Raw genomic sequence first — 18,899 nt, forward strand, 5'->3', positions numbered from 1 at the left:
TCCGTCACGGTCGCTGTTGAAGGGCCGGAAATGAATTTTCCTGCATTGGCAGGTTTTGCCTTTCCCGTAGCAAAACATCACAACTTTGGCGGTTTCAGGCCTTGGGCAGAATCCTTTAGTCTAACTTCCTAAATGGGCGGGGGGAGCATGAAGCGGTGACCCATGCCCCCCTTGTGGCGGTGATACCAGGATTCCCCATTAAAGGGGTGTTGAGGGGTGTCATTGGCCATATGCTGAGAGATTGTCATTGCTCTCCCTTCCAACGGCGGTGAAACGGGGGGCGAGCTCTCTGCTTGAACATAGGTTTCCAGAGCCAGCCCAATCCCCACACATTTTGGATAACCCTGAAGTCTCCCAGATCCCTGGCTGGGGACTGGGAAGGATAAACACCCAATGCCTGAGCCAAGGTCTCCCTTGAAACTTAATAAAGCTGTGGCCAATTTTAATCTCATAGCATGTTGTCTTGAGTCATTATTCCGCTTGGGGGTCGCCTGGGGTTGAGGGGACTCTGCCTGTCCACGCAATGAGGTAGATTCAGCAATGCTTCTTTGAGTGAGCTGAGATATTGTAGTCATGTCAGGATTCTCTGCAACCCCCCACCCCACCCTTTGTCTTACCTTAATGCTACAGATGTATTGAATTATTAGAATTTCAGGGACCAAAAAGGGAAATGTTCTTTGGAAACTTTGTCAACAACCCAAGAAAATGACAGGTGAGCTTGGGGGTGGGGAGATATGAGCAATCTGAGTTCTGTTCCAAGAAAACACCCATTTTGCTTCATTCTAGTCTCTATAAATTGCTTTTTACTCTATCCCTATTGTTAATGATACGGTAGCTTCAGGCTCAAGATTTGTAAATGCATCTAAAAGCATTGGAAGGACTGGGGGGTTAGCAACACCTTGGCTTACAGGTTTTTCCCCTTCCACACTTTTTTTTCAAACTAATAAGGTTAATTCCAGAGAAGATTCAGAGGAGTGTGTGTTTCTAAGGGCTATTCCTTGTTCAGAGGATGATCTCATTCTGCCATCTACTGTTGTACAAAAGAACAACAAAATTATGTAAAGAAAAACCAGTGATAAGGCAGGGCTAAGTACTTTTGCCAAGCTAGAGTTTCACTGAAAACAGTTACACTTCTGAATAAATATGCTTGGATCAGACGGTGTTTATTTGTTTTTAAAGATGTATATAGTGCTTTTTTTCTGGGGGTACACAGGGGTATGCATACTCCTAAACATTTTGTGAATCTTTGTACTTTTGTCCATTTACTGTATTTATCTTTTCTGATTTGAACTATAAAATGGTGATTTTCTTGAGTCAAAATGAGAGTACCCCTAAACATTTTTTAAGAAAAAAGTCACTGGATATATACATACACATAAACTTTATTATTAAGTCTACAAATAAATGCCCATGCTTAGTATACTCCTTCGCCCCTATATACACGTGTCATTGTAAATGTGTATTTCCTAGTCGTATCAAATCATGCTCATCCAGCAAGGAAACAGACTTTCATCTTGCAATAGCAGGTGTTGATTCAATTGTTCTTTTGCAGAGGCAAGAAAAGAAAAGAGCACATGAGCCCGAGCCAAATTTGGAAAGAAGAACAAAATCAGGCTAAGATCAGGTTCAAGGGAAGTCAACATTCTTGGAACATTTAATGGTCATGACCATTCTGCACATGGTGCTGAGCTTTATCAACATGAAACTGAAAAAACAAGTTCTCATAGTGGGGGGGGGCACAGAGGCAGTTACCTAAGGCACAAAATAGTTAGGGGTGCAAAATTTCAACACCCCGTGCTGCCTCAATACAGCTGCATGCTTCTGTCGCTGGGCTCTGTTGAAAGTGTCTTGTCTGTGCAAACCAAGAAGTGACCTCTCCAGACGATGCAGCAACTCTTCTTATCTCTGAGGCTGTGATCTCCTTGGGTAACACAGATGCCATTAGGCAATTGAATGTGCGTGCATATTCTGTGCATTTCCCTCCCTCCCACCCCCTTGGCATGGCCCTGGGTGCTCGCAAACCCATGCTACTGCTTGTGAGCAGACCCAGAGTCATGGCTGACATTATTTCATCCCTATCATGTTTACCTTTTGCAGTTTGATGATGTGATATCTCCCATCTAGCAGTTTTCTGTCAAAGGGCCTGGCCTCACTGTGGTCCTATATCTGCTGAACACGACTCTACCACATCTGTTACTAGGCCACAGTGCTAAGGGGTACACAACACTTCTCTGGAAACAAGATGTTCTTCAACAACTGTGGCCTCAACAGTCAGTTCAGGCATTCCTGATTGTTCCTTAAGCAGCAGGGCTGGCTGATTAAATTCAATGCTGAATGCAAATACTGTTGCTTTAGGAAGTGTTTCATAACCCGAATTTAAGTCAGCCTGATAGAACCTAGTTACAGGGTAGCAAAACATCAGAGTAACGCTATAGGACCTAGTTATTCACCTTGGTTTTGCTGCAGGAGTCCAACGTAAAGGCACGATCTAATTGTCCTTTTCACTTCCCAGTGAACTGAGCCAACTGAAACCTTTTACCCATCAGAATGAATAGCTTGTTAATGAGGAAACCAAGAGAGAACTGAAACTGTAGTTGGCAGTGAAGTTCAAAAATATATATTTTTGCTTGCTGTCTATATTATAAATATTTTGTCAATTTCCCCCCAGCCAGAAACTAGGGGATAGTTCCGCAAAGATTTATGGAAATGACACCAGCCCTGAGCTAACAAAGCCATATCTTTTAGCTGCTACAAAGCACATCTGGTTACGAAGTCCCAGGATGACGGTACATGTTTGGCCACACACTAAGGGGCATCCTGTTAAATTATGGATGGTTTTGATATGTGTGGTGGGGAGCATGACCTGTTGCAGCTGGCAATGCCTCTCTACATCCATCCAGTTTAAACCTTCCATGGAGGAAAACTCATGAATGAATATATGAATACTTGCTCAGCTTCAGCAGGAAGAATTTCCCTGCTTTCTCCTTTCCCAAGACACATGTCTATGCCAGACATTCCTGCTCATTACCCCATAATATGGTTCCTGTTCAGGGTTAAGTTTCCAACCTATGTTTCTCTCTTCTTACAGGCAGTCTCCACAACAGTCTTCATTCTTCATTCTCAGTCTTCATTATAGGCAAACCAGCACAAATGTAGCACTGGTTGTAATGTTGATTTGGGGTGGCTTCTTCAGGATATATCATTCTTCCTACTGATGATCCTATTTCTGCAGCTTGCAGTCCACTGAGGTATAGGGCAAGACCCTCCAAGTCAAAACCCAGGAGAAAGTTAGTCATATCAAACTCCCTGAAATCTATGGATTTTAGTGCCTCTAACTCTGCATTATATTGTGACCCACATGCAACCCCTGAGACCCCTTTAAGCCTCTTAATGACTCAAGCACCGTTTTCATAACAGAAAAAAAAAATATTGAGGAAAAAACACCTGAGAACTCAAGATCAGGGTGTTTTCTGAGGAAGCTGGCTGCTAAAGAGAAGGGAAGCCACTTCTATATTAAACACACCGTTGAGACCATATTCATGGAAGACAATCTTACTTGGTTACGAGTGATCACCAAAGAGGAAGAAGAATTTATTATTTAAACCATCCGTTTTTATGGTGCTTTACAGCCAACCCTCTGGGGCAGATTTAAGGGGGCACATGGGAAGAGAAAGCCACATTGCTCGACTAAAAGTCCTTGCACTAGCATAACTGTTTATTTGAAAACCACTGTGGTTACCATGGTACCTCAGGTTACCATGTAACACCTCGGGTTACAGACTCCGCTAACCCAGAAATGGTACCTCGGGTTAAGAACTTTACCTCAGGATGAAAACAGAAATCACGCACCGGTGGCATGACGGCAGCGGGAGGCCCCATTAGCTAAAGTGGTACCTCAGGTTAAGAATGGTTTCAGGTTAAGAACGGACCCCCAGGACTAATTAAGTTCGTAACCAGAGGTACCACTGTATTGTGGAGAGTCAATACAGTGGTGCCTCGCAAGACGAAATTAATCCGTTCCACGAGTCTCTTCGTCTTGCGGTTTTTTCGTCTTGCGAAGCAACCCTATTAGCGGCTTAGCGGATTAGCGCTATTAGCGGTTTAGCGGTTTAGCAGCTATTAAAGGCTTAGCGGCTTAGCGGCTAAAAGGCTATTAGCGGCTTAGAAAAAGGGGGGAGCGGAAAAAATCGCAAGACTCACAATACTTTTTCGTTTTGCGAAGCAAGCCCATAGGGAAATTCGTCTTGCGAAGCGCATCGAAAAATGGAAAACCCTTTCGTCTAGCAGGTTTTTTGTCTTGCGAGGCATTTGTCTTGCGGGGCACCACTGTATTCTCATTAAAACTTGCAAGGAGGTTTAAGCTTTCCCTTCATAACTATGATCTTGCAGAATTGCAAAACAAACAAACAAACAAACAAACACAACAACAACCCCAAAACATCATGGCTATTAACATTGAGGAAAAAACCTCCCAGTAACATTAATGGTGCTACTCATATAAGTAGGTCCTTAAATTCAACACAGGACAAAGAACAGAGGAAGGAGGGAACGTGCAAGCAGACTTCTAACATAGGCACACCTTAAAACATTCTGCAAAGGATCTGTCAGCTTCTAGAGAACTGCCAGTGAAATAAAATATCAAAACCACCACCACCACCCCAAGACATTGAAAACTGGAATCTGCAAAACAGAGGGAAAGTGGGCTGTGTCAAATTTGTTTCTGGAGACTGTTCTTTTTTTCCTCCACTCTGTGTTTTACATAAACAAGGGTGCAGGCATACTAAACAGTATGATCTATGAATTGCCCACTTTAGTGTTTGGGGGTCGATGCAAGAAGGCGAGTGATGCATCAACCCGCCATCCCAACTCCCTTGCCTATGTAGACAAGTATGAGTAATCCCCAAGAGGAAGTCAACTAAGTAGAGACACAACTGACTAGTCATGTGTTGTCACAGTGCTTTGAAAATGTGGCCCGCATAACTACTGAGGCATCTGCACTTTTTTTTTTTGACTGGAGACAACTGAAGAGGCTGACTGAACTATTAGATGACAGAAGTGTGAACCGTTTAGTTACCAAAGGAGGATAAAGGGATAGGAGGAAAATTGTGTATGTGTTTTCTGCTGTAGAATGGGCTAATATACTGTAACCTTTGGACTAATATACTGCAACCTTTGGACCAGCATTTTGAGCGGGATGAAATGTCCAAAAAGGTAACATTGCAATTATCCAGCCTGGGAATAACTAAGGAATTGATAATGGAGGTTAGCTCCACTTTCTTCGGGAAAAGCTGCAGTTGGTGAACTTACCAAAGCTTATAAAAGACACCCATAGTGTCAGGGGATGATTAGCTGCTTGTGCTTAAAATTGTGCCCCTTCAGAGTTTGTGCGGCTCCACAAACCTCTGTGTGTGACAGAGCTCCTCAGACATGTCTGCTCTAGTCACTAGTAGAGTCTGATAGTGGCTGCCTGCGGAAGCGTTTCCAGCAAAGAAGCTCCTTAACGGAAACGCGTCTCCTGGACTCACGACGTGGCAGCTTCCGGCGAAGTATGGGTCTCCCTACAGTTGCTTCTGACACCTCCCCGCTATTTTCGCTGGACGTGTCTCTCACCCCTTTCTTTCCCCTGCTGTTTCCTGCCTTGGCTGCTGCGTCTCTCTCAGCATTACTGAGATCCTCCTCCAGGGACCCCTCGCTCCCCCTGCTGGTCCCTGCTTTAGCTGCTGACTCTCTCCCAGTCTCTGGGAGCCCTACCAACTCCCTTTCCTCTGATGTCAGTTCCCTGACATCCACCTCCCCTCCAGGGCCCCCTTCCCCCCCGCCCCTACTCTCTCCTCTGGGCGGTGAGGAGCTAAAACCCCGAAAAGTATCCTCTTCATCTTCAGACGTCTCGAACATTTCCCTCCATCGGTCTTCGTTCCGGCTCGCTGAATCCTCCTCCGCCTCGGAATCAGAGAACCCCTCCAACTCTTCTTCATCGTCGGTGGTGGCGAAGTATTCCCTCCGGAACCTCGCCACTGGCTGAGGTTTACGAGGGAATCTCTGATGAAAAGTTTCTATCAAAACCTCGTCATCTACATCCTCTGCCATGACCCAGGTGTTTTCCGACTCCGGCTCCCCTTCCCACATTACCAAATACTCTACTTGATCTCCCTTCCACCTGGAATCGAGAATCTCCGCTACATGGTAGCTGTGTTCTTTTTCCTCCATAGCTGGTCCCCTATTGACCCTCCCTTCTCTGTCCCCTTTATACGGTGACAGCAACGACCTGTGGAACACTGGGTGCAGCTTCATGTGGTTCGGTAACCGGAGTCTGAAAGCCACTGGGTTGACCTGCTGCGTGACTTCAAATGGGCCCAGCCTTTTGGGTCTTAACTTCTTACAACCCCCTTTGAATGGTAGCCCTTGGGTGGACAGCCACACCTGGTCCCCCACCCTAATGCTTTCCCCTTCCCTTCTGGTTTTGTCTGCCTGCCTCTTATATTCCTCCTTAGCCCTGTTTAAGTTAAGTTGGAGCTGGCGATGGATCGCTTCCATTTCTTCAACGAACTGTTCTGCAGCTGGAACGCTCCAGTTCTCCCCTTCCCCCCCTGGGAAGGCTCGGGGATGACACCCGTGATTAGCCAAAAAGGGGCTCATCCCCGTGGACACGTTCTCTGCATTGTTGTAGGCAAATTCTGCCAACGCCAGCTTCTCCACCCAATCATTCTCTCTGTCATTCACATAACACCTCAAATATTGCTGGAGGACACCATTAGCTCTTTCCGCCTGCCCGTTGGTTTCTGGATGACGGGCAGTTGAGAAATTCACCTCTACATGCAATAAGCTCATGAGCTTCCTCCAGAACCTGGAAGTAAATTGTTTCCCTCGGTCAGAAACCACCCTCAAGGGGGCGCCATGCAGCCTAAACACATTTTCCACAAACAATTTAGCGGTTTCTTCCGCTGTGACCGCATGTGAGCAGGCTATAAAGTGGGCCATCTTGGTTAACAGGTCTACCACCACCATGATGGCTGTTTTCCCTCTGGACCTTGGCAGATCAGTCATGAAATCTATTGCCACTGCCTCCCATGGTCTTTCCGGCGTGGGTAGTGGTTCTAATAAACCTGCCGGTGCCCGCCTCTCCCCCTTGGCTCGTTGGCATTGGTCACACCCTCTCACATACTCCCGCACATCTTCCCTGACCTTGGGCCACCAGAATTCCCTGGTAACCAGCCACATGGTTTTGTGTTGCCCAAAATGCCCTGCTGTGGGGCTATCGTGCAGTTGCTTGAGTACCTTTTCCCTCAATTCCCCTTCAGGTATATATAACGTTCCCTTGTAGTACAACACCCCGTTTCTCTCCTCAAAACCCCCGGGTTTGTCTCCCCCCCTCCTGAGACCCCTGAGTTTGTCCTGGGCGTATTCATCCTGCACCGTTCCCTCTACCAGTTCCCTTTGCCCCACCAATGCCGCCCCACACACCCAGCGGTCCTCTGGAATGACATGGGTCTCTTCGGGTGCACCCTCCCCCTCCAAATATTCAGGTTTGTGTGAGAGAGCGTCCGCCCTAACGTTCTCTGGGCCTGGCACGTAACAAATCTCAAAGTTAAATTTGGAGAACTCCTGGGCCCATCTCAACTGCCGTTGGTTGAGCACTCGCGCAGTTCTCCAATACTCTAGATTCTTATGGTCCGTGCACACTTGCACCTTATGTTGTGCACCAATTAGCAGGTGCCTCCATCTCCGGAAAGCCTCATGAATCGCGAGAAGTTCCCGGTCGTACACCGTGTAGTTCCTCTCGGATTTGTTCAGCTTTCGCGAAAAGAAGGCACACGGTCGCCACTCTGACTCCTCCTTCCCCGGCTGCAGAAGAAGCACCGCCCCTATGGCTCTGTCAGATGCGTCTGTTTCGACCCTCAGCTTTTTTTGTAAATCCACATGCAGAAGTTGTTCATCAGAGGCAAAGGCCCTTTTCAGTTCCTCAAACGCTCGCTCCGCCTCCGCCGTCCAAACAAACTTCTTTTTACTGCTGAGACAGTCCGTGATGGGCGCCGTCAGGTGGGCGAAGTTTCGGATGAACTTACGATAAAAGTTTCCAAACCCTAGGAACCTCTGCACATCCTTCTTGGTTTTGGGTGTTTTCCATTCCAGCACTGCTTGAACCTTGCCGGGGTCCATGGCCAACCCCTTGTCTGACAAGCGGTACCCCAGGAATTCCACCTCCTTGGTATGAAACTGACACTTCTCCAGTTTCACCCACAGCCTGTTGGCTTGCAGCCTGCTCAACACTTCTCTGACGTCTCTCACATGTTGCTCCTCATTCTCCGAATACACCAACACATCATCTAGGAAGGCCACGCAATTCTTGTAGAGCAAAGGCCCCAGTACGTGGTTCATGAAGGCTTGAAAACACGCGGAGCCTGTTTGTAATCCAAAAGGCATCACGAGGTATTCAAATGCCCCCAAAGGGGTGAACATGGTGGTTTTCCATTCATCCCCTTTCCTTATACGTATCAGGTTGTACGCCCCCCTTAGGTCCAGCTTTGTAAAAATCTTTCCTTTCCGCACCCTGGTCAAAATATCATCAATCCTGGGCATAGGAAAAGCCGCCGGCTCTGTCACCGCATTTAACCGCCTGAAATCACATACAAGTCTCGGCTTGTCCGTGTGCTTTTTATCCACAAAAAACACTGGGCTACCCCCCGCTGCCTTGGACTCTCTGATGAAGCCTCTCTTCAGGTTCTTGTCAATGAACTCTCGCAACTCCTGCATTTCCCTGTCTGACATGGCATACAACTTGCCTACAGGAAGCTGTGCTCCAGGGAGTAAATTGATCTGGCAATCAAAGGGCCTATGCGGGGGTAGTTGGTCAGCTTCCTTCTCGCTGAACACGTCGCTGAGATCAGCATACTGTGGTGGCACCTTCCCCTTCTCCATTACTTCAGTCCCTGCCAGGGTGGCTTGGGCCCCTGCTGACCCCTTTTCCCCCCTGCAGTGTTCTAAGCAATGTGCTGAACCGAAGGAAACCACTCTTTGATGCCAGCCCACCAGCGGATCATGTAGGGCTAGCCAGCTCATTCCCAAAATAATGGGAGCGCCTCCCAAGGTGGCCACATTAAACGCTATCAGTTCTGTGTGCCTTGCCACCCTCATTATCATTGGGACGGTCTGCAAGCTGACTCCTCCTCCCAACAGTTCCCTGCCATCGATCGTGGTCACCTGCAGGGGGTTGCTTAAAGGGATCGTCTGTATCTGGTGTTCAGCAGCAAACTCCTTGCTCATAAAATTGCAGGAGCTGCCTGAGTCCAACAGCGCCTTTATTTTTAGGGGGTGTCCATTTTGCAGCTCTAGCGACACTTCAATCACTAGAGCAGGTCGAGGAGCTTCTGGCACGGGCACTTTCACTGCTCTTTGGCCTGGCTGCAGTGCCCTGACGGTGGCAACCAGGCGTTGGCTTTTACCTGCTCCGTTTCTCCCTGCTCTCCCCCCTCAACAGCTCCCACCATCCCTTGCCATTCCTTCCTCTGGGGGCAGACTCTGGCAAAGTGGCCTGGCTGTTGGCAGAGATAGCATTTCCGGGCTCCTTTTCCCTCCTTCTTAGCCCCCTCACTGGGCTTTGAAACTGCGCGCGCGCGGGCTGTTCCGATTTCCATCGGCTCTGCCGGCGGGAAAGCTGGCTCAGGAATGTCTGGAATGCGGAACTCCTTCCAACGTTCCCCTCTCCCTTCCCGCCTCTCCAAGGCTCTTGCCTCCTGGCGCGCTCCAATGGTCAGCACAGATTTGGTCAGCTGATCCATAGACACCGCCCTGGGGCTCCGGGACAGCTCGTCTTTCACAGCCGAAGAAAGACCTTCTTCAAATAGCATCTGAATGGGTGCCGCCGATAAATCCCACCCCAATCTGTGAATGAGCATGGTAAATTCAGTCCAGTACTCACGGACAGATCTGCTTCCCTGCTTGCAAGCCATTAGCTGTCTGCGCACCACCCCTTCCTCAGTATCGCTGGAAAACATGATATCCATTGCACGAAAGAACTTCATAGTGTCCTTTAGGATATCATTGTGCGTTGCCATCAGGGGTCGAACCCAGTCTCGCGCCCCCTTCTCAAGATGCCCAATTACGAAAGCAACTCGCGATTCCTCATCAGGGAACTCATCAAACTGCACATTAAGGGCATATTGCATCTCTGTCCTAAAGGCATGGTAATCCTTGGGGTCCCCCCCAAACTTCTGCACCAATCCTGGTACCTTTCTGGGGAACTGAGTGGTTCTCCCCTTTTTGTCTGCATCCTGAGCCCTTCTCTCCTCGAGCCTCGCCGTCTGCAGCGCAAGTTGGACCTCCAGAGCTTGATACCTTTCTTCCAAGCTTGGACCAGCTCCAACCCCTGCCTCTCCGGTTCCGGCTGGGTTGCTCATGATGCTTTCTCCTGCACAGGCAGCGTACAGAGACTGTCAGACTGCTGTCAGGGGATGATTAGCTGCTTGTGCTTAAAATTGTGCCCCTTCAGAGTTTGTGCGGCTCCACAAACCTCTGTGTGTGACAGAGCTCCTCAGACATGTCTGCTCTAGTCACTAGTAGAGTCTGACAGTGGCTGCCTGCGGAAGCGTTTCCAGCAAAGAAGCTCCTTAACGGAAACGCGTCTCCTGGACTCATGACGTGGCAGCTTCCGGCGAAGTATGGGTCTCCCTACAGTTGCTTCTGACACCTCCCCGCTATTTTCGCTGGACGTGTCTCTCACCCCTTTCTTTCCCCTGCTGTTTCCTGCCTTGGCTGCTGCGTCTCTCTCAGCATTACTGAGATCCTCCTCCAGGGACCCCTCGCTCCCCCTGCTGGTCCCTGCTTTAGCTGCTGACTCTCTCCCAGTCTCTGGGAGCCCTACCAACTCCCGTTCCTCTGATGTCAGTTCCCTGACACATAGCATTCCTGACATCTAGAAATTGTTGTCGGCCTTCTGAGAAAGTTTATTAAAAGGTGAAGTATACATCCTTTGTCACCCCACCATGCCAGGACTTCACAGCCCTGATGTTTGTGTGTGTGCCTGTGCATATCATTATGGATGCTGTTTAGACCCTAAAGTGTAGACACCTTTCACATGACTGAGGAGCAGCAACAGTGGCAGGGGACAACATGTACAGGAGGCCATAGACAACATCAACTGAGTGGGCCCAAATTAGTCTAATTTGAGAGAGATTTGTTCAGAACTGCATTAACTAGTCCCATAAAAAAGTAAAGGTAAAGGGACCCCTGACAGTTAAGTCCAGTCGCAAACGACTCTGGGGTTGTGGTGCTCATCTCACTTTACAGGTTGGGGGAGCCGGCATTTGTCTGCTTCCACAGACAGTTTTTCCGGGTCATGTGGCCAGCATGACTAAGCCGCCTCTGGCAAAACCAGAGCAGTGCACAGAAACACCTTTTACATTCCTGCCGGAGTGGTACGTATTTATCTACTTACACTACGTGCTTTCAAACTGCTAGGTTGGCAGGAGCTGGGACCAAACAACGGGAGCTCAACCCGTCGCAGGGATTTGAACCGCTGACCTTCCGATCAGCAAGTCCAAGCAGTGCAGTGGTTTAAACCACAGCACCACCCACATCCTGGCTAGTCCCATAAATCATAGTAATGGGCAGTGCTTTTTTTCTGGGGAGACACAGGGGTACGCATAACCCTAAACATTTTGTAAATCTATCTTTGGCCTCATTGAGGGGCAGTATTTCAATATGAGTAGGGAAATGAGAGTACCCCTAAACATTTATTAAGAAAGAAAAAAAGCACTGGTAATGGGAACACAGTGCAGAATTTATCACTGAGTTGCTACATGTACACTTACTCACTCACCTTTGAGTTCTGCCTTCTCTTCTAAGCAAAGGATATGAAAGCAAATACACATATATATGTTAAAGGTTTCTCTCTCTCCTCCCTTCAGCCTCCTAGCAAACTTGCTTTTAAAATCTATTATGGGAGAGGTTTGGAAAGCTTCTCCATATCCATTTGGGTGGCATATCCAGGCACACAGATGGAATATTTTGATGTCTGCAGTGCTGACCTTTAAGCACTCACAAACTGCTATCTTCCAAACGACAAGAAAATGGAAACAGAAACGAAATGGCAGGATATAGACTTTGGCATATGCTGAAATTGACCAATGCAAGGTGTAGGTTTCTCCAGAGAGGTGTAATCTATCAGGTGCCGACTGAGTTAGAGAGCAATCCGATGGATGATTTCCTGAAACTATGTTTGTATTTTAAATTGATTTTTTTATAAATATAAAAAACAACAACAACAAACAAGTTGAACCTGAAACTACTAATTCAGGCAGTATGTCCCAAAGTGACATTCACAAGTATAAACCAGCTGAAGGAGCAATTCAGTCAGCAATTTCCCAAGGACTAAGATTCTATAAACACGGAGAGCCCTGCAGTGTAATTCCTTTTGATGGTGAAGAAACTGACAGGGTTTCACCCAGCTCGGTCAGCATATCAGATTGGCAATTTCTCCACTAAATGAAGAGGCTTCTGGAAAACAATGTGGCAGTAGTCACAGGGAAAGGGAAAGCAGATCGATGTTTCACCGACACGCCTAACCCTCCTGTTCATCGCATCATTTCTGGAGAAAGTTAAATTCATTTCTGGGGTAGCCAATATGGTGCCCTTTTGTTGGTTAATAACTCCTGTTGTCCCTGACCATTGGCCATGATGGCTTGGGGCTGATGGGAGATGGATTGCAACAATATCTTGAGGATGCAACATTGGCTACCCCTCCTCACAGCAAGTTATCTCCATCTGTGTGCCCATCCCCTGGCACACAGGAAACAGGAAGCCAAGCTTTTTCACAGTATCACAGCAATTTCTAATGACAAGAAAGATGCAGGGATCTAAATTTCCTCAGTGTTCACATTTGGAACTTTAAAATAGAAAAAAAAATAGAAGTACCATCTGATGAAAGAAAAACATATTTTAAGGAAATAGGACTCTAATACTGTAGGTACTTTTTCTTCCCTTGCACATGTTGAGTAATAAGGAAATCTCTTGGTGCTTCTAGTACTCAATTAATTTTACTTTCAGACCGGAGCCAAATTAATTATTTGCAGCAAATACAATGTGATTAATCCAATGGTGCAATTTGAATGCAAATGTTGCTTCAACTTGTCATCTATGGATTAAAGCCTGTGAACATGTGAGATATAATTTGAAATTAGGTGTCTTCAAATTGTTTCACAGCAGGGAGGAGGGGAAAGGGTTATAACGGTGTATCGGGTTGTAACATCAAGTCATGGAGACTTATATGGACCAAACTCTGCTCAATAGCACAATTTGGGTATCTACTTTACATGAAAATCAAAAGCACACCACACTATACCTCAGAGTACTGTTACATCATAACAGCAACTATTTCAGCAATTGCGCTAAGAATGGTAATGAAAGCAAGTGCAGAATTGAAATGAAAGTAATGATGGTAATGAAAGTAAGTCCAGAATTTAAACAGGACTGATCCTATTCTTCTCTACTCAGAACAAAGTGGCATTGATTTGTACCATGCGTACAGGATCGCTACCTAAAACAGGCAAAGACCTTTCATTTTGTTTTCCAGGGCCAAAGCAAAAAGAACATACAAAGCTCTCAGACTTCTTTTCTACTCTACTCTAACTTCAGGATCAAGAAAAGAAAAGTAGGTTGCCTCACTTGTTGTATGTAGCCTTATTTAAGCGTTTGCTGTTTATTAGCCCAGAAAGCAGTATAGAAATGCCAGTATTAAAACATAAGTATTGTCCTATTCTTTCGAGCCAGTGCTTACTGAACATTCTTTCTTCTAATAGTGGCCGGAAAGATGCCTTAAGGATAGTCCTCAAACTGGACATGGTGATGGTAAAGTCCATCTACATCGGATGGTTGCTGTTACCTGGGAAGAGCATCTTCCATATGTGGAGGTTCAAAGTAGGCACCCGTGGTTTGTAGATCTTTTGACCTTGCTTCCCACGGTTCCAGTGATCTGGTAATAATTCGTCCAAATTGATTTTAAATTGTTTTGAAAACACATAACTCAGTTTAATCCTTGGCATACTTACAGATGCTAAGGGAATATCGAGAGTCAGTAGAATCGTAGATGACCTTGATCTGCTTCTTAAGGAAAAAGCAGAACCTCTGAACTAAAGCACACTTTCAGCAGAAGGAGAAAGAGGAAGAGGAAGAAGACTATAAGGATGATGTAGTCCTCCAACTCTTTGCCAAGAATCACAAAATGTTTTACAAGCTGCAATCTCCTGTAAATTGCTTGTGTTTCTTCTGAGGAAAAAAATGCTGTGGAATAAAAATGAGATTTGCAATTTTTTTACTTCCTTTGCTACATACTGCTTGAACAAATTTTTTGGGGGGGTTGCCTTCTGTCTATTCTTGATGGTGTTCGTTTTTTTTCTTTTCCCCCTTGCTGCTGTTTGCCATCATATTTCAATGAATGGTCAGAATGTGGGGATGCCATTTGACCTGTTCCATATTTAACACCAAAGAAGGTTCCATTGTGGCATGGTCCGATGATTTAGATTCATCTTATCAAGCATGGTAATTAGGCACTTGAAAATGGTGCCTATTTATGTATGCTACAACAGAAGCAAGAGTCTTGTTAGCACAAGGATGGAAGAATGAGGAAATCCCAATGAAAGAACAATGGCAAGAAAAACTGATGAGCTATGCAGAGTTGGCAAAGTTGACATATAAACTGTGTGAGAAGGACAATCGTGATTTCAAGGAAGAATGGCAACTATTTACAAACTATTTTAAAAGACAACAAAAAGATTTGGACTCCTTGGCAGGTTTTGAATAAACACCCACAAATTCATTAGTAGAACATATGATAGATAAGGCAATGATATATACAATTTTACAACATACAGAGAATAATATGTATAAACAAATCAGAGAGGGGAGCTGAGGGAAGTCTCTGGAGGGTGGGAGAGGGAGTGGGGAAATGTAATTGGTTATATTGATTTATAAATTGATTTGCTAAAAGTGATTAATAAAAAAATATTGAAAAAAGAAAATGGTGCCTCCAAATTTTCTATCTGTTGCCATTTTTCAAAATGGCAGCACAAAATTAGGAGACAATCCTATGGCTAGATCTGCCTGGATGAACAATTTAGGATGCAGCGGATCCTAATGAAAGATACACTAGCGTAACTTGCTTATCACACCTCAGCCGTGACTTAGCCTACTGAACCAAGGTTTGAACCCAGTCCACCCAAAATGCTGTTCCAGGGGTGGGGTGACCAGAAAGTGTTGACTGGCTCCTAAGGCCATTCAACTTGGTAATTTGACCTGGCACCCTGGCATACAATACTATTTTATAGGCTTGTTTTCCCTCTGCCAGGGTTTGGCAGAGTAGTAGCAACAGTAGCCCTGAACAGGATATGATCTGGTGCCTGAACAAAATATGATCTGGTGTAACTTGACACTGGCTTAACATACACTGGTGTGCTTTACAACAGTTTCTTGTGCATAAGATGGTTCAGTAAGGCTCTTACCTGAGAGTAAACCCCATTGACTTATATCTGAATAGACATGTATAGGATTGTGCTGTAAATCTATGAATGAAAAATAACTGGTTTCCCACGAGATGAAGCTAACTGCTAGTTTATAAAAGGAATACTGAACGGAAATAGCCACATGTTCTTTGGAAAGTATGACATTCATTACTAACTTGGTATTAGACATGGGAAGGTTTTGGTTTAGTATGCATTCTAATGTGAAACTACCTAATTTGCAGTTTCTGAAACAATATGCAAACTGAAGTTCAGCTATCTATCAACTTTCACACTTCACAGTATTATGCTAAGGAGTTTCCAAACCAAGCAATGTGTATATTGGAAGAGGCATGTATAAAAATGCATATACTAATGAAAAAATCATACAAAAGTATTGATAAAATCACATGCAAAATGTACACATTAGAAATATTGTGCACTGAAATACTTATTTGAGGATTTTTTTAAAAAATAAACTGATACAGAAATACAGAGAACTAAACTTAAGGCTGGAAGAATAAGAAGCTGGGAGAAACCGAAATTGACAGATTTGCCCATCCCAACCCTCCGTAGTGCATTTTGGCTACGTTCAACTTTGTGGCACATCAGAATTGTCTTCTTTTATCAGGCAGCATTTTGCTCAAGGATTTGAAGGGCTTCAGTACAGCTTTCATAAGGGATATGTCAAAATGCTCAAAATCCATTACTTCAAAAAATGAGTGAGTCAGAAAGGAAGAAGTGAATTGTTGCTTCAACTCTCCTCCATGCTTAGCACTGCTCAGTGCCTGTGTGCTGCAGATTCTTCTTCTTTTGATCTGTTGCGGCAGTGAAGAACCTCTCACCTGTGCGTCTGCTTTGGCCCAGCAGGGCTCCTAATTTGGCCCAGGAGGCCATTTCCGTGAAGCCACACCCACCTGATTTCATATGACACCAGGCCACTGGGCAGGTAAACCTGCAGCTGCAAAGAACACTGAATTGAAGTCACGCCTGCCAAGGAACGTACCATAGGCACCAGCTCCTAGGGTCCAAGCCTCTTTGCCTCCACCACTGATTTTTTTAGGGGCCCCCAATGTTCAAAGGGCATAGTAGGGTGAACACAGAGCCGGGTGCAGTATAGCTCTGTGGCTGGTAGCTCCTTCTCCTGCTGCTGCTGGGGGAGAGGGAGGACACCAGCTGCTGGGGCCATGCCACCACCACATTCAGCTCAAACTCCAGGCTCCTCACAATGTTGCTTACGTGACATCAGGGCATCGCATCAGGCCCCCTCAATCTTTTTCAGAAGCTGGAGCCTCTGGACTGTTCCTTTGCTGGTGCAGCTTGAGTCCGGGGGAGTTGAATTCAAGCTGCAGTGAGAATTTGGTGACAGTGAGGTCCATGTTCTCCCTGGAAGGTTGGCCACTTTAGGATCCAGCCCTCTGGGAAAACTATGCTCCCAACTCCTGCTTTTATAGACCATTTTAGAATATGGCTATTCATACTATGTGTGTGGTAGGACACAGACATTATTTATAATGCTTATAACACTTTACACTGTTTGTTCTCAACAGGACAGAATTCCCTCTACCTTAATATCCTATGGGATTTTAGCATATTTCCTAAACCGAGCCCAAAGGCCTTATCATTTTTATTTAATGCATAATATTTAAAAACAACCCCACCCCAAAGATACTTTTGTTTCCACATATTGTAGTTTGCTGTCTAGTTTAAAAGTCGAACCTGAGTGAAAAAGTTTGGTACTTGGCACTCGTTGCTTTAACTAACAGAGTTGGTTTATTCAACTTTTTTTACGAATGGCAAAACATACTTAAATCATGTTAGATAGAGCAAGATGCAACAGATGATGCTTATTTTAATGACAGGGAAGGATCTTCAAAATTTAAGGAGCAACATATTTTACGTGCTTTTGGTGTGGTTTTTTTTTTTTTTTTTTTTTGACTAGTCAGCCGAGTTCATAGCCATCATTCGCTGGGGAAGATCAACAGAATTATTTAAAAGACTCATTTGCAATAACATCATTTTCATTTCCCCAACCAAAAATGTGAAAGCTCAGGCCAGTCCTATTTTCATGTCACCATGTAATGCTAATAGTAGTCCCAGCATCACATTCTTTCAGGACTGTTATCAATCTTCTTGAACATAACTTTTTTTTAAGTGAATGTGAGGTCACAAGGTGATGTATCCAGCATTGTTCTGTCAATTTATACACTGGATCCAAGCTCTGCAAAAATAAACCTAAGCGATGCTTCTTCCCCACCCCACACAAATTTCTTTAGTTATTATAAATTATGGCTTTATATCATTATCTGTGATAGCACAATCATGTCTCTTTGAATGCCTGCAGTCCTTTAAATCCACGCTTAACCAGATGTAGTCCAGATGCCTCCTAAAATGCACATGGCAGGAAATTCTTTGCAGTCTTTTCTGTTTCCCGTATATTATTGGTTTATAATTACTGCTATCCATCATAATTTTTTTAAGCTACTGACTGTTGCCCTTGAGTTTTTTTGTGCACATGGGGTTTTTTACCAAAGAGTTTTGCAGGTGTGTAGATAAAGACCAGGCCCAGCTTGCTGTGCAACTCAGTCATCAGCATGAGCTCCAGCTTGTCATTATATGTAAATCTAGCAGCCACAAGAGAGTTTTGCTTCCCAAAACAACACCGGCAAGGACTGGGAAACTTTAATATTTATTGTTATATTATTACAGATTAGGTATGCCAGCTTTCTGACAGTGCACTTTGTACTGGACTTCAGATGAGATGCTGGTGGCATTTCCTAGCAGATTTTCGCTGTGTCTTGCAAGGATTCTATGTTTACTTCTTCAACTCGCTTCTTGACACATTCGGAGAAAGCAAGGAAAAAGGGTTTGTGCTTGCTGACACTCATCCCATACCAACATATAAAGCTGTTCCATCCAAAGTTAGGCCATTGTTCCATCTAGTAGCTCAGCATTGTGTACAATGAGTGGCACTGACTCTCCTTTCGAGTCGCTTAAGACAGTGTTTGAGTGTGCCTGAAGCTACTAGAGTCAATGGCTCGGAGAGAGGGCCAACGCCAGGTTTGAATGGGCTCTGGCAAACTGGCAGTCTGCTGGTAGCAGTGGCAGGCAGTAGTACCAGCAGGGCTGTGATGACTGCTGCATGGCCTGGAGCAATTTCCCCAATGACTTGGAGCACCTCTGCATCCATCGGGAGGTTAATTGGGAGACTTTTCATTGACCCTGTTATTCATTCTCATGCAGTATTTTGTATGTATGTTGTTGTAAGCCTGTCTTAGTAATATACAGATTGCCACCCTGTACTCATGTGGGAAGATGGCCGATGTAAGGCAAGTGGGTATAAGTTAACCTGGTGTCAAGTTACACCGGATCCAAACTCTGTTTGGCAGCAGGGCAAAAGTTGGCTTAGCC

This window comes from Podarcis vaucheri (assembly GCF_965113315.1).
Source record: "Podarcis vaucheri genome assembly, chromosome: 5".
In the NCBI taxonomy this organism is placed as follows: domain Eukaryota; kingdom Metazoa; phylum Chordata; class Lepidosauria; order Squamata; family Lacertidae; genus Podarcis; species Podarcis vaucheri.